The sequence below is a fragment of the Pelobates fuscus genome, chromosome 3, assembly GCF_036172605.1.
Source record: "Pelobates fuscus isolate aPelFus1 chromosome 3, aPelFus1.pri, whole genome shotgun sequence".
Classification (NCBI taxonomy): Eukaryota; Metazoa; Chordata; class Amphibia; order Anura; family Pelobatidae; genus Pelobates; species Pelobates fuscus.
Window position 1 is genome coordinate 138,725,826 of NC_086319.1, and position 24,474 is coordinate 138,750,299.

A 24,474-nucleotide genomic window follows, 5' to 3' on the forward strand; every position below is an offset into this window, starting at 1 on the left:
CTATTCGTCATCATTGGGCAAACTTTGACCCTGTGCCTCTCGGTCAGCAGACACATTCCAGCCAATCAGCAGCACTCCCTCCCTCCCTTCCACACCCTCCAACCTCCCTCCCACACCCTCCAACCTCCCTCCCAGCATCCATTTTCGATTCATTCTGAAGCTGCATGCTTAGTGAGAGGAGGGAAAGTTTAGCTGCTGCTGATTAGATAGGGAAATTGATAGCTAGGCTAGGGTATTCAGTGTCCACTACAATCCTGAAGGACTCATCTGATCTCTGCTGTAAGGACAGCACCCCAAAAAGCCCTTTTTAGGGCTATAACATCAGGCTGCTTTTTTTTTTTTTTTTCTGTGTAATGTAATTGCAGGTGCCTGCCTGCCAGCTTCTGTGTGAGGTTCACATTGGATACTGTGCCTACTTGCCCAGTGCCACCACTCATATCTGTTTTAACAATTGGTTAAGCTTTAGATTTAAAATAAATTATTTGTTTTCACTGTAATAGAAGAGCAGTTGCCTGCCTGCCAGCTTCTGTGTCAGGTTGGATGCCTTGCCCATTTGCACAGTCAGTGCCACAACTCATATCTGTTTTAACAATAGCTTAAGCTTTAGATTTTAAAGAAATAATTTTTTTTCACTGTAATAGAAGAGCAGTTGCCTGCCTGCCAGCTTCTGTGTCAGGTTGGATGCCTTGCCCATTTGCACAGTCAGTGCCACCACTCATATCTGTTTTAACAATAGCTTAAGCTTTAGATTTTAAAGAAATCATTTTTTTTTCACTGTAATAGAAGAGCAGTTGCCTGCCTGCCAGCTTCTGTGTCAGGTTGGATGCCTTGCCCATTTGCACAGTCAGTGCCACCACTCATATCTGTTTTAACAATAGCTTAAGCTTTAGATTTTAAAGAAATCATTTTTTTTTCACTGTAATAGAAGAGCAGTTGCCTGCCTGCCAGCTTCTGTGTCAGGTTGGATGCCTTGCCCATTTGCACAGTCAGTGCCACCACTCATATCTGTTTTAACAATTGGTTAAGCTTTAGATTTAAAATAAATAATTTGTTTTCACTGTAATAGAAGAGCAGTTGCCTGCCTGCCAGCTTCTGTGTCAGGTTGGATGCTGTGGCGAAACCGACCTCGCCACGTGTCCTTGGAGGGGGCTGATTGCCCGCCTCTTGCCTTTGGACTATGGACCAGACTTTATGGGAATGTGATACCCCAGATAGCCATACCATGGAGCCTATTCATATAATGAAAGACTATGGGAAAGACTTTAGCTCCATGGCAATTGTACTGTGTGAGTAGGATCTGCGCGCTATTCGGTAGTTTTGTGCGTGCAGATCCCAGCTATCTGGGGATAGGTGAAATGTCTGTGTGTTATGTGTAAATGTGACTTTATGTATTTTAAAGTGTTTTATGTTGTTTTGCAACCATGTGGTTAATGGAGTCTGCCTTTAGTCCTGGGTAATTGGATTACTTCTCCAATTAACTCCAGGGCAGAAGGGAGGAAACCAGGGTGCATTGTGGGGATGTTTTTCTGCCAGCCAGAAAGGAACAAAAGATACTTTTAGTAACTTTTGACCCCCTGGTCAGATTCATGCCATTTTTTAATATGTTGTTCCCCTGAATGGATTGATTGTGGATATGTATTTTTATGTGAATGTGATGTATGGTTTTAAAGTTATGAAAGTTGTGTAGAAGTATATTTTACACTGTATGCATAATGGGATTATGTGTCACACTAAGGGGAGGGGATGTGTGGGAGGTAACATCTATGTCATTGGTTCTTTTATGCCTCCCCCTGGGTGTGGCCTGTATGTGTGAGTTGGAAATAAAAGCCAGGCTGGATGAGCCAGTCCAGAGTTCCTGTTTTACCCTCAAAGTGAAGTGTCGTCTCATTATTGGGGGAAGGATTTATTGCATGCTATTCAAGTTGACTGCTAGGAGTACAAGCCTATTCGTATGGTTCCTATTCAACTGTCTACAGCATTCAGAGGCTTGAGAGGATTCATATGCTTCTCAGATTCGGTGATTGTGGTGTCTTCCAGAGTGCTTGGAGTCCTCAGGAAGCGCTAGGAGCATCCTTTAACGGAGGTACCCGGTCGGGGTGCCAGGCGATCCGTTACATTGGTGGCAAGCGGTGGGATGGCGTCCTAGTGCGAGGTAAAGCAGCTCGGAGACACAGTACGTTTGGATTTACAAATTGAGGGCGACGCTAGTGTGCCTACAGCGTCCCTGTCTACACAAAGATTTGGGAAAATGGGGTTCGTAGACCCCTGGGCAACACACACACCTGAGGAAGAGAGTGAATTAGAATGGAGAGATAATGCCCGGAAAGAATTATGGTACGATGCCCTGGAGGAAGTCCAGTATCAACGGCAGCAGCGCCTTCCTGGTGTCGCATACCAGTTGGAGGAACAAATGGCCTGGCGGATGCCACTTCTGGGAGATCAACCTGGAGGGCAGCGGGTAAGACAACTCGAGTACCTCGTGGAAAGGGAACTGAGCCTGGACGCCTCATACCGGGCACTGTGGTGGTGCACTGTCCAGCCAGAGACGTGGAGGGCAGAGGTCATCCAGCCAGAGGGGGAGAACTACACAAGCCCTGGCCTGTTGTGGAAAGCCTTAGTGGAGGATGTCGACTTCGGCAGTCCAGCAGAGTCACGGTACTGGGCTATCTTTCATTACCGAGGTGAGATGATACAGGGCCCGAGATCTATTGGACTAAGAGAAGACCTCTGCCATTTCGCTGCCATGGAACGAGAGCTGGAGATGGACTATGTAGAACTATTAAATTCCTGCCAGCCGCAGAGCAGGGACGCAGACCGGGAAAACTGGGTGGCAGACCCAGACCTGCTAGCCTATAGCTGGGAAAACGCGGCAGAGGTACCCCTTGCTTCACTACCAGTTGCAGAAGTAGGGGACCTCATAGACTGGTCCTGGAGAGACCCACAGATGGCAGGTGGAGATGGGATCGAGGTCTCTCTACCGGCCCTACAGGGATGCTGGGCAGTCGGCCCAGATCCCCAGCGGCAGGTTACAGTTCAGAGAGAGGAGCTTGTTACACCCTCTCTCCAGCGGCAGCCTAACCCACCAAGGGGAGACCGTAAGCCCCACACCAGCGCAGATGGGACCGTGGTCTCTGCGCCCAAGTTACAGGGAGCTGAAGGAGCCGTCCTCCCTCCCCAGCGGCAGTGTGATTTGTTGGGAATTGGGAGCCCGGTCTCCATTCCCCAGCGGCAGAGTATCCAGCAGGGAATAGAGAGACCAGCCCCCTTTCCCCCACAGCAGGACTCTGTGCTGGGAGGAGAGACAGTCGGTCCCCCTCCGCAGAGACGGGAAGTATGCATGGGAGAGGAGATTGTTACCACCTCTCCCCAGCGGCGGATCATTAATGTACAGGGAATAGAGAGCCCAGTCTCCATTCCCCAGCGGCAGAGTGTTCTAATGGGAGAGGAGCTGGTTACCACCTCTCCCCAGCGGCAGCTTAATGTACCAGGGGGAGACTGTAAGGCCCACACCTGTGCAGATGGGACCGTGGTCTCTGCACTTCCAGCACAGGGGGTAGGGACGGTCGGTCCTGCCCCCCCACAACAGGGCTGTTTAGCCAAAGGGGAGACAGTCTGTCTCCAGCAGCAGAGCTGTGTAACTAAAGGGGAGACAGTCGGTCTCCAACAGCAGAGCGGTGTAACTCAAGGGGAGACAGTCGGTCTCCAGCAGCAGAGCGGTGTATTTAAAGGGGAGACAGTCGGTCTCCAGCAACCAGGCTCCAACCAGACTACTCCAGTGGTAGTGCTGGCAACAGGACAGAGTACTGCTGGTCTCTGCCCCCTCAGCAACCTACCAAGGCAGCCTACCAGTACCCCACACAGCCGTGGTGAGGCACCTGAACCTGGACAAGATTCTCCCTCACCCAGGTGTAGTAACTGTTTATTGTGGGTGGGCTGCTCTGCTGTTTCTGTCTTGTGGGTGGGCTGCTGGACTAACAAGGGCACTGACCGGCAGGAGGTCAAGTACCCTGTTAGTCTGGGGGGTAAAGGGGAGAAGTGTGGCGAAACCGACCTCGCCACGTGTCCTTGGAGGGGGCTGATTGCCCGCCTCTTGCCTTTGGACTATGGACCAGACTTTATGGGAATGTGATACCCCAGATAGCCTTCCCTCGAGCCTATTCATATAATGAAAGACTATGGGAAAGACTTTAGCTCCATGGCAATTGTACTGTGTGAGTAGGATCTGCGCGCTATTCGGTAGTTTTGTGCGTGCAGATCCCAGCTATCTGGGGATAGGTGAAATGTCTGTGTGTTATGTGTAAATGTGACTTTATGTATTTTAAAGTGTTTTATGTTGTTTTGCAACCATGTGGTTAATGGAGTCTGCCTTTAGTCCTGGGTAATTGGATTACTTCTCCAATTAACTCCAGGGCAGAAGGGAGGAAACCAGGGTGCATTGTGGGGATGTTTTTCTGCCAGCCAGAAAGGAACAAAAGATACTTTTAGTAACTTTTGAACCCCTGGTCGGATTCATGCCATTTTTTAATATGTTGTTCCCCTGAATGGATTGATTGTGGATATGTATTTTTATGTGAATGTGATGTATGGTTTTAAAGTTATGAAAGTTGTGTAAAAGTATATTTTACACTGTATGCATAATGGGATTATGTGTCACACTAAGGGGAGGGGATGTGTGGGAGGTAACATCTATGTCATTGGTTCTTTTATGCCTCCCCCTGGGTGTGGCCTGTATGTGTGAGTTGGAAATAAAAGCCAGGCTGGATGAGCCAGTCCAGAGTTCCTGTTTTACCATCAAAGTGAAGTGTCGTCTCATTATTGGGGGAAGGATTTATTGCATGCTGTTCCAGTTGACTGCTAGGAGTACAAGCCTATTCGTATGGTTCCTATTCAACTGTCTACAGCATTCAGAGGCTTGAGAGGATTCATATGCTTCTGAGATTCGGTGATTGTGGTGTCTGCCAGAGTGCTTGGAGTCCTCAGGAAGCGCTAGGAGCATCCTTTAACGGAGGTACCCGGTCGGGGTGCCAGGCGATCCGTTACAGATGCCTTGCCCATTTGCACAGTCAGTGCTGTTACAAATCGCTATTTGTAACTGGCCCTTTAAATGAGAAATTGCCCTGCTTCCCTGGATTGTGGAGAAGCATGTTTGCCAGCCTCCTGCCTCATGACTATGGCCCCTGGAAGATTGTGCCCCTGAAAACTTATTAACATTTATTGGGTGTGTATGGCCCTTTAAGAACCGTCTGGGGACATATTGTGACTTTGCTGAACAATGTCCCTTTAAGACTATGTCCCCAGACCTGTAAAATAACTTGCCCCTGGCTTTCTCCCACTTGGTTCAGTAAATAGGGCTTACTGAACCAAGTACCACACAGGCGGACCACCCAGAAGTTAAAGTGTGCAGGCAATTTACCTCCCAGGCTGTGAGGTTACTGCAGGTTAATTGCCGAGCGCTGGGTGGCCGCCATTCGGCAGCCGAACACGTGGCGGCGGCCATTTTAGTCATTCGAATGCGGTCAGCGGTGTATGCTAAAGATTCTGTGGAACTAAAATCGGCTACACATTCTGCCGAACACCGCTGACCCTTACCTTCTTCCATACTGAACTTGCAGCTCCAGAGACTAAGTCCCGTTTGAAATGGGACTTAGTCGTTTTTTCGCATGAAATTGACCGACCGCACAGCCCAAATCTATGGAACTGTTTTGGGCAGGAAATTGTGCTTGCGGTCGGTCATAAAGGACTTCCAGCTAACTTTTGATCCACTGGAGGGATTTGGCTGATTTTTGGAAGTGTTTATGTTTGATGTATGCTGAGTCTGAAATTGAAATTGGATGTATGGTTTTAAAGTTACAGTGTGTGTGTAAAAACTGTATTTTTATTGTATGTAATAATTGGTTTAACTGTTTATCTGAGGGGAGGGAACCTGTGGGCTGTACTATGCTGTTATTGGTTAATTTCATCCTCCCCCTGGGAGTGTCCTGTGTGTACCTTATCCTAATAAAAAGCAGGCTGGGTGTTCCAGTCCTCAGACCTCTTCTGACCCTCAATACGTAGCCGTGTCTCGTTATTGGAGGGAACTGCTATATCACACTGGGGATTGCTATGCTCTGCATATTCCCCTGAGCTCTTAATCACTTAGCTCTTTTAAGAGCTTGTTCCAGATACGCTCTCCTGGAGGAGAGGTCTTCCCCACACGGTCCTGGAGGACAGAAGCCGATCCAGGGTGGAAGGAAGACGGCGCGGCTCCAGTTAAGCTACGGCGGTTGTGGAGTCTGCGGTGGTTGTGGTGTCGTCTGCAGTGCTTGGAGTCCTCTGAGAGCGCTAGGAGCATCCATCAACGGAGGGTACTCGGTCAGGGTACACGGAGCTCCGTTACAAGTGCCACCACTCATATCTGTTTTAACAATAGCTTAAGCTTTAGATTTTAAAGAAATCATTTTTTTTCACTGTAATAGAAGAGCAGTTGCCTGCCTGCCAGCTTCTGTGTCAGGTTGGATGCCTTGCCCATTTGCACAGTCAGTGCCACCACTCATATCTGTTTTAACAATAGCTTAAGCTTTAGATTTTAAAGAAATCATTTTTTTTCACTGTAATAGAAGATCAGTTAGTTGTCTGCAAGCGTCTGGGTGTCAGGCCTACTTCAGCGTGTGCTCTGCAGACCTGTGCCAGCGTGCTTTGACAGTTGCCAATCATATCTGGTGTCTCTTTAGCGTGCTTTTACAAAGAAAAAAGGTTTCCAGTGTAAGCTAATAGCAGCCAGTCAGTGTCCTTCAAGCGGCTCTGTCAGGCCTTCCTTCAGCGTGTGCCCTGCACAAAACTGCCAGCGTACTTTGACAATTGCCACTCATATCTGGTGTCTCTATAGCGTGCTTTTACAAAGAAAAAAGGTTTCCAGTGTAAGCGAATAGCAGCCAGTCAGTGTCCTTCAAGCGGCTCTGTCAGGCCTTCCTTCAGCGTGTGCCCTGCACAACCCTGCCAGCGTACTTTGACAGTTGCCACTCATATCTGGTGTCTCTATAGCGTGCTTTTACAACCAAAATTTTGTTTCCACTGTAATAGAAGAGCAGTTGCCTGCCTACCAGCTTCTGTGTGAGGTTCACAGTGGATACTGTGCCCTCTTGCCCAGTGCCACCACTCATATCTGTTTTAACAATAGCTTAAGCTTTAGATTTAAAAGAAATAATTTTTTTTCACTGTAATAGAAGATCAGTTAGTTGTCTGCAAGCGTCTGGGTGTCAGGCCTACTTCAGCGTGTGCTCTGTAGACCTGTTCCACCGTGCTTTGACAGTTGCCAATCATATTTGGTGTCTCTTTAGCGTGCTTTTACAAAGAAAAAAGGTTTCTAGTGTAAGCTAATAGCAGCCAGTCAGTGTCCTTCAAGCGGCTCTGTCAGTCCTTCCTTCAGCGTGTGCTCTCCAGAACTGTTCCAGTGCACATTGCCAATCATATCTGGTGTCTCTATAGCGTGCTTTTAAAACCAAAATTTGTTTTTCACTGTTATAGATTGAATAGCAGTTACTTGTCTTCAAGCGGAACTGTTCCAGTGCACATTGCCAATCACATCTGGTGTCTCTATAGCGTGCTTTTAAAACCAAAATTTGTTTTTCACTGTTATAGATTGAATAGCAGTTACTTGTCTTCAAGCGGGTGTGTCAGGCCTACAGTGTGTGCTCTCCAGAACTGTTCCAGTGCACATTGCCAATCATATCTGGTGTCTCTATAGCGTGCTTTTAAAACCAAAATTTGTTTTTCACTGTTATAGATTGAATAGCAGTTACTTGTCTTCAAGCGGGTGTGTCAGGCCTACAGTGTGTGCTCTGCAGAACTGTTACAGTTCACATTGCCAATCATATCTGGTCTCACAGTAGCTTGCACGCATAGTACCACTAATCCCCCAAAAAATGACAGGCAGAGGCAGGCCACCCCGCAGGGGCCGTCGTGGTCGTGGTGCTGTGATTCCCTTTTGCCCTAGAATAATGCCCAGTTTTCAGAAGCCACGTACCCTGAACTTTAAAAGTTCTGAGGACATAGTTGACTGGCTAACACAGGACACCCAATCTTGTACAGCCTCCGCTCGGAACCTTGACGCACCATCCTCCTCCAGCTTAGCTTCAGGCACCTCTCAAGATAGCACTCACCCGCCTGCCGCCACCACCAAAACTAGCACCACAGCCGCTTTACTTGGTATGTCAGAGGAGTTATTCACACACCCGTTTGAAGATATGAGTGATGCGCAACCATTATTGCTAGAGGATGTAGATTACAGGGATATGTCTCAGGCAGGCAGCATTAAACACATGGAGATACGGTGTGATGATGATGATGTTGTACCCGCTGCTGCTTCCTTTTCTGAGTTGTCAGATACAAGCGAAGCGGTTGATGATGACGATGCGTCCATGGATGTCACGTGGGTGCCCGCTCGGCAAGAAGAAGAACAGGGCGAAAGTTCAGATGGGGAGACAGAGAGGAGGAGGAGACGAGTTGGAAGCAGGGGGGGGTCGTCGCAAGGAGCTAGTGGCACAGTCAGGCAGCATGCATTGGCACCCGGGGTCAGCCCGACAGCACGCCAATCAACGCATGCTGTGTCCACCACCAGAATGCCGTCATTGCAGAGCTCAGCAGTGTGGAATTTTTTTTGTGTGTCTGCCTCGGACAACAGCGATGCCATTTGCAACCTGTGCCAAAGGAAACTGAGTCGTGGGAGGTCCAACACCCACCTAGGTACAACTGCTTTGCGTAGGCACATGATCTCACATCACAAACGCCTATGGGATCAACACATGAGTACAAGCAGCACGCCTACTCTAAGCCGCCATCCTCCTCCTGGTCTAGCATCTTCAGCCACGTCAACCACTGCTGTCCTTCTTGCCCCCTCTCAACCATCCGCCACTCCGTCTCCCGCCTTGAGTAGTTCACGCTCATCTGCCCACAGTCATGTATCTGTCAAGGACATGTTTGAGCGTAAGAAGCCAATATCACCAAGTCACCCCCTTGCCCAGCGTCTGACAGCTGGCTTGTCCGAACTATTAGCCCGCCAGCTTTTGACTCTGGTTGAGTCTGAGGCGTTCAAAAAATTTGTAGCTATTGGGACACCGCAGTGGAAGGTACCCGGCCGGAATTTCTTTTCACAAAAGGCAATCCCCAACTTGTACTCGATTGTGCAAAAGGAAGTCATGGCATGTCTGGCACACAGTGTTGGGGCAAGGGTCCATCTGACCACTGATACCTGGTCTGCAAAGCATGGTCAGGGCAGGTATATCACCTACACTGCGCATTGGGTAAACCTGCTGACGGCTGACAAGCAAGGAATGCGTGGCATTGCAGAGGAGTTGGTGCCACCTCCTCTACTCCTCCTACTCCATCCTCTTCCATAACCTCCTCGGCTGAGTCCTCTTGTGCTGCTGCATCTTGCTCCACATCAACGGCACCCCCCCAGCTCCCCAGGTACTATTCCACATCCCGGATACGGCAGTTTCACGCCGTCTTGGGTTTGACTTGCTTGAAAGCAGAGAGTCACACCGGACAAGCACTCCTGTCCGCCCTGAACGCACAGGTGGAAAAGTGGCTGACTCCGCAGCAACTGGATATCGGCAAAGTGGTGTGTGACAACGGAAAGAATTTGATAGCGGCATTGAAGTTGGGCAAGTTGACACATGTGCCGTGCATGGCACATGTGTGTAATCTGATCGTACAACGCTTTGTGCATAAGTACACAGGCTTACAGGACGTCCTGAAGCAGGCCAGGAAGGTGTGTGGCCATTTCATGCGTTCCTACACGGCCATGGCTCACTTTGCCGATATCCAGCGGCGAAACAATATGCCAGTGAGGCGCTTGATTTGCGACAGCCCTACACGTTGGAATTCCACACTCCTAATGTTCGACCGCCTGCTCCAACAAGAAAAAGCTGTTAATGAATATTTGTATGACCGGGGTGCTAGGACAGCCTCTGGGGAGCTGGGAATTTTTTTGCCACGTTACTGGACGCTCATGCGCAATGCCTGTAGGCTCATGCGTCCTTTTTTTTTTTTTTTTTCAACGTATATTAAAATTTTTAGTATACAAATGTAAAAACATATCCCATGCTTTACCCATTTTACAGTACAACTGTACACATGCAACAGAAAAGAAATCACTGAAATTCAACAACACAAAGCTTACATGGGCTTTGAGGTGTTTGCCAAAATGCATGTATTTGCAGCCCAGATATAACAGTGGCTATAATTAACCTATGTAAACTTGTCACATCTGGCACACTTATACATTACTAAACACAGAATAGTAGTGAACTAAAAAACAAATTAAAAAATTCTGGTATTTGAAGAATATATTCAAATCATTCGTTTTTTGCCTACATTTTGTCATTCAGTTTTCAATTCAGTACAAATAGATGTTCAGTGAATAAACAGCTTAATATGGGGTTGTTGCTTGCTAAAAACAGACAGTTATGCTTTCTTCAGAAAACAATTATTGAACATTTGAAACTCCCATAGAAAGTATGGCTTTCAACTTACTGAGACAAATTAAAATTTCAGCTTTGATGTTCAGCACATTACATGTATTTTTTCAATATTTCGCTAAAACATAACAGTTAAAAAAAAACAAAAAACGTAAATATAACAAAACTACAACATTTATGCAAAAGGTTGAGGACCTGCAGTAAAATGTTGATCAGATAAGAAGTTAGGTGTTATTATTTGTGAAAGCGGGTAAGAGAAGAGATTGGCTGGGTCAATGGACAATGGATTTACTGCATGAGTAGGGGGCAACATACCATGCCAGCCAGGGTAGGCTGCTTCTGGATACAATGGAAAAGATGGATATGGGAGACCTGCTGGAACAGTATTTGGCACATGGAGAGGTGGCATAATATTAGCACCCTGACTCTCTCCTATAATTCCAGAGAATTCTCCTGGGAACTGAAGGCCATTGCTCAAATTTTGGAGCATATTCATGATCTCAGGCATGCCAACTTCCTCTCCTGTATCCTCAGAATTCTGATTCCACTGCTCAAAATTTGGGAAACCTGGAGGAGGGAGCCCTTGCTCGGCCATTTGTCTCTCCTCTCGTTCAACATCTGCTAATATGTCAGAGAAAATTTTATCTGGGATATCCAAACCTTCTTTATGTTTCTTGGAAGATTTTTTGGGATAAGCTGTCCAGGAAGGATGGCTTGGAAGAAGCAAGATCAGAAGCAGAATAGGATGGTTGTCTTCCAAACCTGGACCTCCCAAAGGACGCAATCTTTGAGGGATGGGTTGGCCGGCAGGTAGAGGCACTAGGAACGCCTCCATGCCATGACTTCTGATGATTGCATATCTCAGCTTCCGATTAAGATAAGAATACAGCCGAGCATATGAAACTGCATCACTTGACGTTCTTGGATTCAGTCGGATCACACACATGTCCTTGGTGCACTCTGGCCAGATACGATCCACATATTCCCAAACAGACTCTTGCAAAATGCATCCTTCGGATGTTAACACTTTTGGTAAATCCTGGCAAAGATGACTGCTATAACCAGACTCTGGCGTGGCTGTAACTTTAAACTGCTTTATAGAGAACATGTGAAGGAATCCCTTCCACACACTTGAGTCTGCTGGATCTGTGAGTCTAGTATCTGGATCATACAATTTATTGTTCTTCTTTTCAATGCATGAAGAATGTTGATTGCCATTAGTTATATGGTGTTTCCATATTTTCTCTGGTTTCTTGGTAATTACCCATTGGCTTAAGTCAGCATCACCTGGGGGGTTTATCAGCCCTTTGCATATAAGGCAGTCCTGATCTAAAAGGTGGCTCTTGTGTTGGGATGTTGTGTCCCTTTTCTCTGAGATGCAATCCTGCTGAGAATCCTGAGGCTGCCACACAGAATCAGACAGATCCTCTAGGGTCAAGTTCTTATCGGGCACTGTATCAATTTCAATTAACCCCTTGTGTGTCAGCTTTGTCATCTGAATCTGGTATGGCTGTCTTTCCTCTTTCTCGATTAGTTCCAGTGTATGTTTTCTCTTTTGAATTCTCCAGTTGGCCAGCTCCTGTGCAGCCATTTCCGTTGCACTCATTAGAACCAAACACTATGGGGTGATTTCACCAAGGACCACACGACGGAACAGGATCTGATTTTTAGGGTCCTTCAAATTGAAAAGGAGGCTCCGGTATTTATTCTTATATCTGCTGTCAGTACACAGGAAAAGTTTAAATATTTCTTGTTCTACGTTCTCTGCAACTCCACGCACCGACTCATCCAATACGTGAAGATCTGGGGTTTCTCTGACTCTCCTCAGTAGTGTATCAAACAGAGTCTGCACTGTGGTAACACGGACATCTTCAGGACATAACTCAACTATTTGCAGATAGGCAGTCTGCAGCTTCTCTTTTTCACCTGTTCTCTTCTTTCTCTTATGCGTATTCTTGTCTATATGCAGGTGGTCTCTTGCCTTTCTTTTAACCAATTCGTTCCTTCCATATGGTTTCAAAAGATCTCTGGCATCATTACTTTCAACGCAAATAACGTCATCATAGTAAGTCTCCTCATTATTCACCGGGAAGAGAGTGTTTGCACTGACTACCCACAGCATGCTCTTGCCATTGCCTACTCCACCTTCAACGACAGGGTGCAAGTCCCAAGGAGAAGGATCATTCACTTTATTATCTGTCTTTATTTCACAAGTAGTGCCTGGAACATCCTCATGGGTCACTAGATGTAAATCTGGACTAATGTCAACCCCAGGGTCTGGAAAATCATCAATTTGAAATTTTTCGAATAATCCCAGTGGGCTGCCACATTCTTCCTCCTCTGATGGTATTAAAGTTTGCAGAGATTCACTATGGGGTGGTGTCAAGCATTTTGGAGAACAATTAAGCATCTCCATCCCAATACGTTTCAGATGTCCTATCAGCTCTTCCACCCTATGCGATACTATGGGCAGGCTACCCGTGACGTCATTACTCACGGACCTATTTCACGCGGAGGACAGCGCCCTTTCAAAACGACGCCACGTGCTCCCTGTCCCCAGTCCACATCCCGCCTCAAGTGCTCATGCGTCCTTTTGAGGAGGTGACAAACCTAGTCAGTCGCAACGAAGGCACCATCAGCGACATCATACCATTTGTTTTCTTCCTGGAGCGTGCCCTGCGAAGAGTGCTGGATCAGGCTGTAGATGAGCGTGAAGAGGAAGAGGAAGAGTTGTGGTCACCATCACCACCAGAAACAGCCTTATCAGCATCGCTTGCTGGACCTGCGGCAACGCTGGAAGAGGATTGTGAGGAAGAGGAGTCAGAGGAGGAATGTAGCTTTGAGGAGGAGGAGGAGGAGGAGCAAGACCAAACACAACAGGCATCCCAGGGTGCTCGTTGTCACCTATCTGGTACCCGTGGTGTTGTACGTGGCTGGGGGGAAGAACATACCTTCAATGACATCAGTGAGGAGGAGGAACGGGAAATGAGTAGCTCGGCATCCAACCTTGTGCAAATGGGGTCTTTCATGCTGTCCTGCCTGTTGAGGGACCCTCGTATAAAAAGGCTGAAGGAGAACGACCTGTACTGGGTGTCCACGCTACTAGACCCCCGGTATAAGCAGAAAGTGGAGGAAATGTTACCGAATTACAACAAGTCGGAAAGGATGCAGCATTTGCAAAATAAATTAAAAAGTATGCTTTACACAGCGTATAAGGGTGATGTCACAGCACAACGGGAATCTAACAGGGGGAGAGGTGGAAGTCATCCTCCTCCTCCTCCCACGACCACGCCGGCAAGGACAGGACGCTTTAAAGACGTGTTGTTGATGGAGGACATGCGGACCTTTTTAAGTCCTATGCATCGCCACAGCCCTTCGGGATCCACCCTCAGAGAGCGACTCGACCGACAGGTAGCAGACTACCTCGCCTTAACTGCAGATATCGACACTCTGAGGAGCGATGAACCCCTTGACTACTGGGTGTGCAGGCTTGACCTGTGGCCTGAGCTATCCCAATTTGCGATAGAACTTCTGGCCTGCCCCGCTTCAAGTGTCCTGTCAGAAAGGACCTTCAGTGCAGCAGGAGGTATTGTCACTGAGAAGAGAAGTCGCCTAGGTCAAAAAAGTCTAGATTACCTCACCTTTATTAAGATGAATGAGGGATGGATCCCGAAGGGACTGACACTGGGCGATTAAAAAAGGCCTGATGAGATGAGCTGCCTTGGGCTAAAAATGGTCCACACGCTGCTGTATTTTAGCTCTGAATGACGTTTGACTTGCGTGACTTATCCGCCACCAACTAGGGTTTAAGCCGCCATGTTTTAGGGCACTTTCTGCCTGTGAAACAAACATCAATTTTTCTGGCCGCTGCTACAGCAGCGGCTGCAACAATACCAAATTTTTCAGGCATGTGTACATGCCTAATTTTTAGGCCCACTGGTGCAGCACTGTGGCTTCAAAAAACAAACCAAAAATTAAAATCCTCCAAGATGGCACCAATATACCAGTGGTCTAAGCATCTTCCCACCTTGGCCTAAAAAGGGGAGGTGATTCAACAATTAAAAATCTCTGCCATTTACACGTCCACTGATAGGAGACGCGGAAGGTATTAAACTGATATGAACAATACTAAACTCACCACTCCTATCTGGTGGCACATTAGCTTGCCCGCGCAGTGCCACAAATTTCAAGTAAGAGGACCGACCAAGCATCTTCTTCCATCTCCCTGTTACATAAATCAATGCCATATCCATAGAACTTGTAGAGAATATCCAGGATAGTTTTACAGGGCCAAATCATGTCGCCTGTTGAAAGAGGTGACCTTGCTCGGGTCCCAGGTGTGCGGTTCCTAAAATGGCTGCCATATACATGTCCTCTGATAGGAGATGCGGAAGGTATTAAACTGATATGAACAATACTCCACTCCTATCTGTAGGTCCGTCCCATTGTGATTTATGCCCCCCACCCACCGCGCAGGGATGGGGGCTGGGGGCTGGGGGCTGGGGGGGAGGAAAGTAGGCCCCCCATTGTGATTTATGGCTCCCACCCACCGCGCAGGGGTGGGGGCCGAGGGGGGGAGGACAGTAGGTCCCCCCATTGTGATTTATGGCCCCCACCCACCGCACAGTGGTTGGGGAGGACAGTAGCTCCCCCCAGTGTGTATCATGGGCTTTGAGGACAGGTGTCAATCCATACCTGCCAAGTGACCCTATGTAGAGGGAACAGTCCCTATTCTGCTCTGTCAGTGTGTATCATGGTCTCTGTGGACGGGGAACAGTCTCTATTCTGCTCTGTGTCATTGTGTATCATGGTCTCTGTGGACGGTGAACAGTCTCTATTCTGCTCTGTGTCAGTGTGTATCATGGTCTCTGTGGACAGGGAACAGTCTCTATTCTGCTCTGTGTCAGTGTGTATCAGGGGCTTTGAGGACAGGTGTCAATCCATACCTGCCAAGTGACCCTATGTAGGGAGAACAGTTCCTATTCTGCTCTGTGTCAGTGTTTATCATGGTCTCTGTGGACGGGGAACAGTCTCTATTCTGCTCTGTGTCAGTGTGTATCATGGTCTCTGTGGACGGTGAACAGTCTCTATTCTGCTCTGTGTCAGTGTGTATCATGGTCTCTGTGGACGGTGAACAGTCTCTATTCTGCTCTGTGTCAGTGTGTATCAGGGGCTTTGAGGACAGGTGTCAATCCATACCTGCCAAGTGACCCTATGCAGGGGGGACAGTCTCTATTCTGCTCTGTGTCAGTGTGTATCATGGTCTCTGTGGACGGGGAACAGTCTCTATTCTGCTCTGTGTCAGTGTGTATCATGGTCTCTGAGGACAGGTGTCAATCCATATCTGCCAAGTGACCCTATGTAGGGGGAACAGTCTCTATTCTGCTCTGTGTCAGTGTGTATCAGGGGTTTTGAGGACAGGTGTCAATCCATATCTGCCAAGTGACCCTATGTAGGGGGAACAGTCTCTATTCCGCTCTGTGTCAGTGTGTATCAGGGATTTGACTATCTTTATTCAGATTGAAAAATTACAATTCCAGGAAAAATTTAACAAACATTTACAAGAACATGTTATGCACATCATAGAAAAAACGTGAACCTCTTTAAAGCCACAAACTTAAGACAAAAAGTATGTACACACAATGTGTAAGGGTTTGAAAGAATATTCTGAATCCTTACATGTTTACTTTATCGTTTGTTTGATTTTTGTGAACCATATATAAACTACAAGCAGCGTGAAAACTATAAAAACTCAAGTGGCCATGCTGATCAAATTAAATAGTATGCTTTACACAGCGTATAAGGGTGATGTCACAGCACAACGGGAATCTAACAGGGGAAGAGGTGAAAGTCATCCTCCCCCTCCCACGACCCCGCCATATCTGCCAAGTGACCCTATGTAGGGGTAACAGTCTCTATTCTGCTCTGTGTCAGTGTGTATCATGGTCTCTGAGGACGGGGAACAGTCTCTATTCTTCTCTGTGTCAGTGTGTATCAGGGGCTTTGAGGACAGGTGTCAATGTTAGGTGATTTCTGCCCTTTATGGATTAAAAGCAGACTCTGCATCAACTGTGTAATTTTCCATGGGAGTTTTGCCATGGATCCCCCTCCGGCATGCCACAGTCCAGGTGTTAGTCCCCTTGAAACAACTTTTCCATCACTTTTGTGGCCAGAAAGAGTCCCTGTTGGTTTTAAAATTCGCCTGCCCATTGAAGTCAATGGCGGTTCGCGCGGTTCGCCGTTTCGCGAACATTTGAGGAAGTTTGCATTCGCCGTTCGCGAACCGAAAATTTCGGGTTCGCGACAACACTAGTCTCAACTACAGGACACCAATACATATAAAAAACTACCGGGAGATCCCACAATTCTGATCATGAAGCAAGTATCCTCGATAATACAAAGAGGATACCTCTCCATGGAACTACAAAAAGCTTTAATACAACACCGAGAACACCTATCATTTACACCCTACCCAAAATCCACAAGAATATGGACCACCCTCCAGGTAGGCCTATAGTCTCAGCCATTGGGGGTGTCCTTGAACCACTGGCAAAATGGCTAGATTTCCTATTTAAGAATAGAAGAGTGGAAATGTTACCAACCTGCATAAGGGATACTCCTAGTCTATTGAAACTCCTGCATCAAGCCATACTTCCAGATGAGACTACCTACCTGGTGACGTCAAGAGTCTCTACACCATAATCCCACATGAAGCTGGTATTGAAGCAATGCGCAAAGTACGACAAAATTCCACAGTATACAAAGCCCCCCCATAGAATTTGTACTAGAAATCCTGAGGATCGTTCTAACTTCCAACTACTTCAGGTTTGAACACACCTGGTACCAACAGACATCAGGCACTTCCTTGGGGGCAGCCATGGCTCTGATGTATGCCAACAGCTACATGTTTGTATTTGAGTCCCTACACATCCTACAACCTTTTGCTTCAAATATAATCTTCTATCGTCAATTCATCGATGATGTGTTTATAATATAGAGAGGGGACTTGGAGTCAATCACATCTATGGTAAATTTGATTAATGAAGCACCCACACCGGTCAAACTCACAATGACAGCAAGCCCCACAGATGTCGACTTCCTCGACGTCCACATCTACAATAACCAGTCCAAACTGGCATAAACCCTCTATACCAAACCAACAGATAGAAATACAATACTCAAAGCAGACAGTTTCCATCCGAAACCACTCAAGGAATCACTACCACTCTCCCAATTTATGAGGGTAGTGTGCAACAATTCTGATCCTGTGAATACCCCAAAACAGATCAAAGAGATGTGGACCAAATTCAGAGATAGAGGCTATAAAGAATCAATCCTACAACAAGCACTGATTAATAGTCAAGAGCCAGCACGACAGAATACCAAAAATAATCCGCGCCTGGTATTTCTAACCACGTACCACACAGCGTCCAACAGTCTACAAAATGCACTCCAGGTCCAACTGGCACATCCTAGAATGTGACCCGAGCCTACCAGAGGTCTTCCACAATCCCCTCATGATGTGTTATAAAAGAGGGAGGAACCTGAAGGATCTTCTGGTCAAAACGGATCCAGTGCACTGTTACACCAAGGAACATACTTGGTACAACTGGGGCTGCTACCGCTGTCTGGGCTGTGTCACCTGAAGTCACATGTCACCAGGTAAATACTTCACTCGCCCTCATTCAGGGAAGAGATACCCTATCAAACATAGACTCACTTGCACTACAGATTTTGTAATCTACAAGCTGCTGTGTCCCTGTGGACTGTCCTATATAGGAAAGACAGATCTGCCCTTAAGAGAACGCATAAGGAACCATCGTTCTAATATCCGCATAACCTATAGGGACAATAAGGCTCACCTCCCTGTGGCCAAACACTTTTTGGCATTTGGACACCCCCTTCCAACTTTGAAGTTTATGGCTATAGACCACATCCCCCCCCCCCCCCTTTGCAGTGGAGGAGATCGTAAGAAACTTTTACTTCAACGGAAGTCTATTTGATTAAAACTTGGAATACTGTCCACCCTAAGGGTCTCAATGAAAAATGTGCCCTATCAGTATTTTTAGGAAAATTCCTCTATGTCTATACTTAGCATCTGCTACTTATCTCTGGTGTGCTAAACTTTAATGTGACAACACTTCAAGTATATTAATTGTTGCTACATGTGTTAGCTACTGTATTGACAATACCCTGTCATTATGTGTCCAGCTCAATATACCTAATATGTACAATTAAATTATGTTACTATTTTCAAATAGTTACTTCATTGCACTGTCACTATGTGTCAAGTCTTGCACCAACTCATTCCTATTGCTATTACCCTGTGATAGCTATTCTGTTGAGGGTATGTTGTCTTAGCACTAAAACCTTATTGTCACTTAAAAACAGTGCCAGTACAAGCTATAACTATAAGGTTGAAGGTACTCTGTCGCTACTCCCACCAAGCCCTTCCCTTAAACTTGTAGATAAGATGCATTCTAACTATCAGTCTATTATACTAATAATTTGTTAGCTTTGTGACTCACCATCTTGTCCTGCGAGTATTTGTTTTTAGTAATTCACTGCTTAGTAACTTTCTTTTTATACAAGCTTTTTTACACTACTGAATCAAGTACCTGGGCAACACCGCTGGCTAAGGATGATGAGAGTTAAAGTTCTGTTTGTAATCATGGTAACCTCAAACCATGCATACTGGATATTGCCAGGCAAATGGTTGGAACACAAACACTCCCCTCCCCCTTCCCTCTGTGCCCCAATTATGCAGATACAAGGGCAGAGTGGGAGACAGCCATGGCCAGCTGTGCTACATCCGGACACTGATTCAGTAAATACACTCCAGTGGTGCATATTTATATTTGAGTGTTCAGTTTGTTTTGGAGGGATCTGGGGTATATATTCTCTTGTCTGCACATTTGTTACATGTTACCTGTCCTGATGAAAGCTCCATGTTGGAGCTGGAACGTTGATATTTTCTATGGAATAAATAAAAGCTAAATTTTACTACTTCAACCAAGTCCCAGGAGTGTGATTGTTGCCACAACCAGCACCGGGCACTACAAAAGTCTTTGCAGTATACAACTGCTTGGAACACAATTTAGGAAAAGATGCAAAACCAGTGAACCACTCATGGACAGCTGTTTCGTTGTTAATGCAACTCATCAGCATGAGGTTGGTTACTGGTTTGCTTATTGAGGCTTGGCAGTGCTTGGGAAGCAAAATCCAAATAGGTTATGGCGGGGAAAAATTGTGATTGAAAACCCCTTCCACCTGAAGCCTGTGGATAGTTAATACAATGTTAAACAAAAATCTGCACACCAGTCTGCACACCAGTCTGCACACCAGGTTTTGCATCTTTTCCTAAATTGTGTTCCAAGCAGTTGTATACTGCAAACACAGATTAAAAGGAATCCGTTTAAAATGGAATGAGGCAAAAATGTGATTCTTTGTTAAACTAATTTGCATATGCCCACCCAGAATCCTTTGCGGTTGCAACATCGCTGCAGTTTTGGGATTTCTGTGGGAAAAGCAAGTCTTATGGCTTGACTGGTGTGCAGATTTTTGTTTAACATTGTATTAAATATATTGTAGCGGAGAGCCGATCTTGCACAGCTATTCTCCACTAGAGATTCCAGTGAGGCTCAGGAACAAGGTGATGTTAAGTCCATAGGCAAGGTTTCCAGCAGGTAAAGTAATACAGCAGTATCCCAATCGCAATCCCAATAACTGGACGACACACAGTTTCAGGAGTAGACTGACAAGCTTTATTCCACAGTTCCTTATAAAGCCCTCTCCCATGCAAGGGAGGAGGTTCTAACACTTAAGACATTATCCAATCTCTAAGTAGTAACCTCCCACAGATCTCCTCCCCTCCTCTAGCATCATAATCCCCTTATTGTGTACACAGTTTTCCCCGAGTTTTGGATGTACCCTAAATACTTGGGGTACATCCACAAATCCAACATCCCTAGATAGCTCTATTCTGGGGGACCAACATACTTAAAAATTAGCCCATTCGGATGAATGGTTCGTGAGATATGGGGTTCCAAAGATTTGACCGACCGCATGGGTAAAGTATCCGAAAACAGTTCCATGCATTTTGGCCCTGCGGTCGGTCACAAACAAGGGAATGAAAACAGGCGAATTGCCTGTGTTATAGAGCCTGGAGAGGGTTTGAATGAATTCCCTTGTTTATGGGGCTCTTTCTACCGAACGGCGGGTCATTCGGTAGTTTCCATACGAATTTCTGGAAGTATGGAGGTCTCAGCGGTGTTTGCCTAGTCAAGTGTCCGATTTTAGTTCCAGACACTCGACGGCAAAACACCGCTGTTCGGTAGTTTAAGATGGCCGCCGCCACGTGTTTGTTTCCCGAATGGCGGCCACCCAGAGGACAAAGACCACACTGCACTGATTGCCAATTACCTGTTTGCAACATTGTTGCAAACGGTAATTGGAGGCACACTCATTCCTGGGTGGTCTGGTTGTTCGGTAGTTTCATTCCCTTGTTTTATTTGAATGATTCTACCGAACAACTAGAGGCATACAATTCTTTACATACATTTAACTGTCATTATACCCGGATACCATGCTTTCTATACATGTACATACACATTAAACCAGCCATATGACCAAATACACTTATTCTCATACATGTCGTGGGACAGCCCGGTACCAATCCGCTACACTGCTCCCCCTTGCCCACAAGCCGGCATACACAGTCTGATCCAACACGGATCGGCTTGGGGATGTCCGGGGGCTCACGGATCATTTCTCTAAGTCAGTTTGTCTTGACAACCCGTCAGCATTTCCATTCTGCTTACCCGGCCGGTACTGGATATTAAAGTCAAAAGGCTGTAGCGCCAAACTCCAGCGCAGCAGCCTGGCGTTGTCTCCAGCCACCCGGTTCAGCCAGACTAACGGGTTGTGATCCGTGAGCAAGGAAAAGGGCTGTCCATATAAATAGGGTTGTAGCTTCTTTAGGGCCCACACCACAGCCAGGCATTCCTTTTCGATGGCGGCGTAGCTTACTTCTCGAGGTAACAGTTTGCGACTGATGTAAGCCACTGGATGTTCCCCGCCATCGGCCCCGACTTGACTCAGTACTGCCCCCAATCCAAACATAGAAGCGTCTGTGTGAACAAGAAAACGTTTAGTTGGATTGGGAGCTGCCAAGACAGGGGCATTTATCAGTGCATTTTTCAATTGTTGGAATGCCTGCTCACACTCCGGGGTCCAGTTTACTTGGCGGGGAAGGTTCTTACGGGTCAGGTCAGTGAGGGGTTTGGCCAGGGCGCTATAATTGGGAACAAACTTCCGGTAATACCCTGCTGTCCCTAGAAACGCTAAAACCTGGGTCTTAGTCCTAGGGGTGGGCCACTGGGCTACAGCCTCTACTTTGGCGGGTTCGGGTTTTTGTTTACCGCACCCTACTCTATGTCCCAGGTATTGTACCTCAGCCATGCCGATACTACACTTGGCCGGCTTCAAGGTCAGACCTGCTTCCCTTATCCTATCTAGTACAGCTCCGATGTGAGCTAAGTGTTCCTGCCACGTATTGCTAAAAATAGCAATATCGTCCAGGTAGGCACATGTATAGTCCTGGAATCCATCTAGGAGTCGATCCACCATCCTTTGGAAGGTGGCTGGGGCGTTTTTCATCCCAAATGGCATGATCTTAAACTGGTACAAGCCAAATGGGGTGACAAAGGCCGACTTCGGGATGGCGTCTGGGGCCAGGGGGATTTGCCAATACCCTTTACACAAGTCAATAGTGGTGAGGTATTGGCCCCTGGCCATTCTGTCCAGTAACTCGTCTATCCGGGGCATCGGATAGGCGTCAGATACAGTCTTCTCGTTCAATCTCCTATAGTCCACGCAGAAGCGGGTCGTACCGTCTCGCTTTGGTACGAGGACTACAGGAGATGCCCAAGGACTGTCTGAGGGTTCAATCACCCCCAGTTGGAGCATTTCGTCGATCTCCTTACGCATGTTTGCCCGTACCGCTTCTGGAATGCGGTATGGCGTCTGGCGCATGGGTAGTTGCCCTGGGGTCTCGACCCAGTGAGTTGCCAGAGGCGTGTATCCAGGTACATTAGAGAACGTGTCGCGTTTCTCTTCCAATAGTTGCTGTACCTCTATCCGCTCCTGTGGGCTCAGCCGATCTCCCAGCGTAACCTCCCCTAAATCTCCGGACAGCTGCCCATCCCCCAGCAAATTGGGGAGGGGTAAGCTGTCAAACTCTTCCGTGTTAGGGGCACAGATGGCGGTTACCTCCTCAGTACGCTCGTGGTAGGGCTTCAGCATGTTCACATGGAGCATGCGTCGCCCCCCAGTCCCTGTGCAGGGGCCGATAATATAGGTGGTATCGCATCTTTGCTCCACCACCTTATATGGGCCCTGCCAGGCGGCCTGTAACTTATCATGTCGGACAGGTTTTAAAATTAGTACCTTCTGCCCGACCTGAAAGCTACGGTCCCTGGCTCCCCGATCATACCATGTACGCTGGCGGGTCTGGGCCTCCTGAAGGTTTTCCCGTACCGTCTTGGTCAACGCTTCTAGGCGGTCCCGAAAGGCCAACACATATGGTAGGATGGGAGTGCCATCTGTGCTCCGGTCTCCCTCCCAATGCTCTCTAATAAGATCCAATGGGCCTCGGACCCTCCTTCCAAACAATAATTCAAACGGGGAGAACCCTGTGGATTCCTGCGGCACCTCCCGGTATGCAAATAGGAGGTGCGGCAGGAATCGTTCCCAGTCCTTGTGGGTCTCTGCGAAGGTTCGGAGCATCTGCTTCAAGGTACCATTGAATCGTTCGCAGAGCCCGTTCGTCTGGGGGTGGTAAGGGGCGCTGATAATAGGCTTAATGCCACAGATCCTCCAGAGGTGTTGGGTGAATTCTGCGGTAAACTGGGTACCCTGATCCGAGATAATCTCCCTGGGTAATCCCATCCGGGAGAATATCCGCATGAGGGCATCCGCGACCGTCTCAGCGTGGATGTTGGTCAGAGCCACTGCTTCTGGATACCTGGTGGCATAATCTACGACCGTTAAAATATACCGTTTTCCTGACGGGCTAACTTTATTGAGGGGGCCTATCAGATCCACCGCTATTCGGCTAAAAGGTTCCTCTATTATGGGTAAGGGGTGAAGTTTAGCCTTACTGCGATCCCCCCTTTTTCCCACTCTCTGGCAGGTATCGCAAGTCGTGCAATATCTGCGTACTTCCTGGCTAATCCCTGGCCAGAAGAAACTCTGGGTTAGTCTGTACCTGGTGCGACTAACCCCTAGATGTCCGGATAGCGGAATATCATGCGCTATCCGGAGTAATTCAGCCCGGTACCGCTGTGGTACCACTAATTGTCTCCTCGCTATCGGGTCTAACCCCGTAATCTGTTTGGTTGTTTCCCTGTATAAAAGTTGTTTATCCCAGATAAACTTCTCTCCCTCCGCCCCGGGGGAACCCGTGCCAACCTTGTCCCTATACACCTGAAGCGTGGGGTCTGTTGCGACTTCAGCTACAAATTCATTAGGTGGAGCCCAGGGGACACATTCTAGAGGGGGGGTAGGGTTGCTTACCTGGACCTCCGGCAGTGTGTTGTGGTCCTGGGTGCGGGCCTGTTGTCGGGTGACTACAGGGTTGACCTCTCCTGTGGTGGGTGACTGGGGCTCAAAAGCAGAAGTGAGCCTCCCCAGATCGTTCCCCAATAAAACCTCCGCCGGTAAATGTGGCATCAACCCCACCTCCACTTCCCCTGCCCCCGCTCCCCAATGTAAATGTACCCTTGCTGTAGGTAGCCGGTACACTGCTCCCCCAGCTACCCGGACGGCAACAGTTTTGTTCAGTTTTGCCTGATCTGAAATCAGGTGGCTCTGTACCAAAGTGATGGTGGCTCCCGAATCTCGTAATCCCCGGACTGCTGTACCATTCAGATATACCGTCTGTCGATGGTGCCGTAGATTATCCACATTGGCCTGGACCGGATCTGCCTCGTGCAGTACCTCCCATTGTTCCACAGTA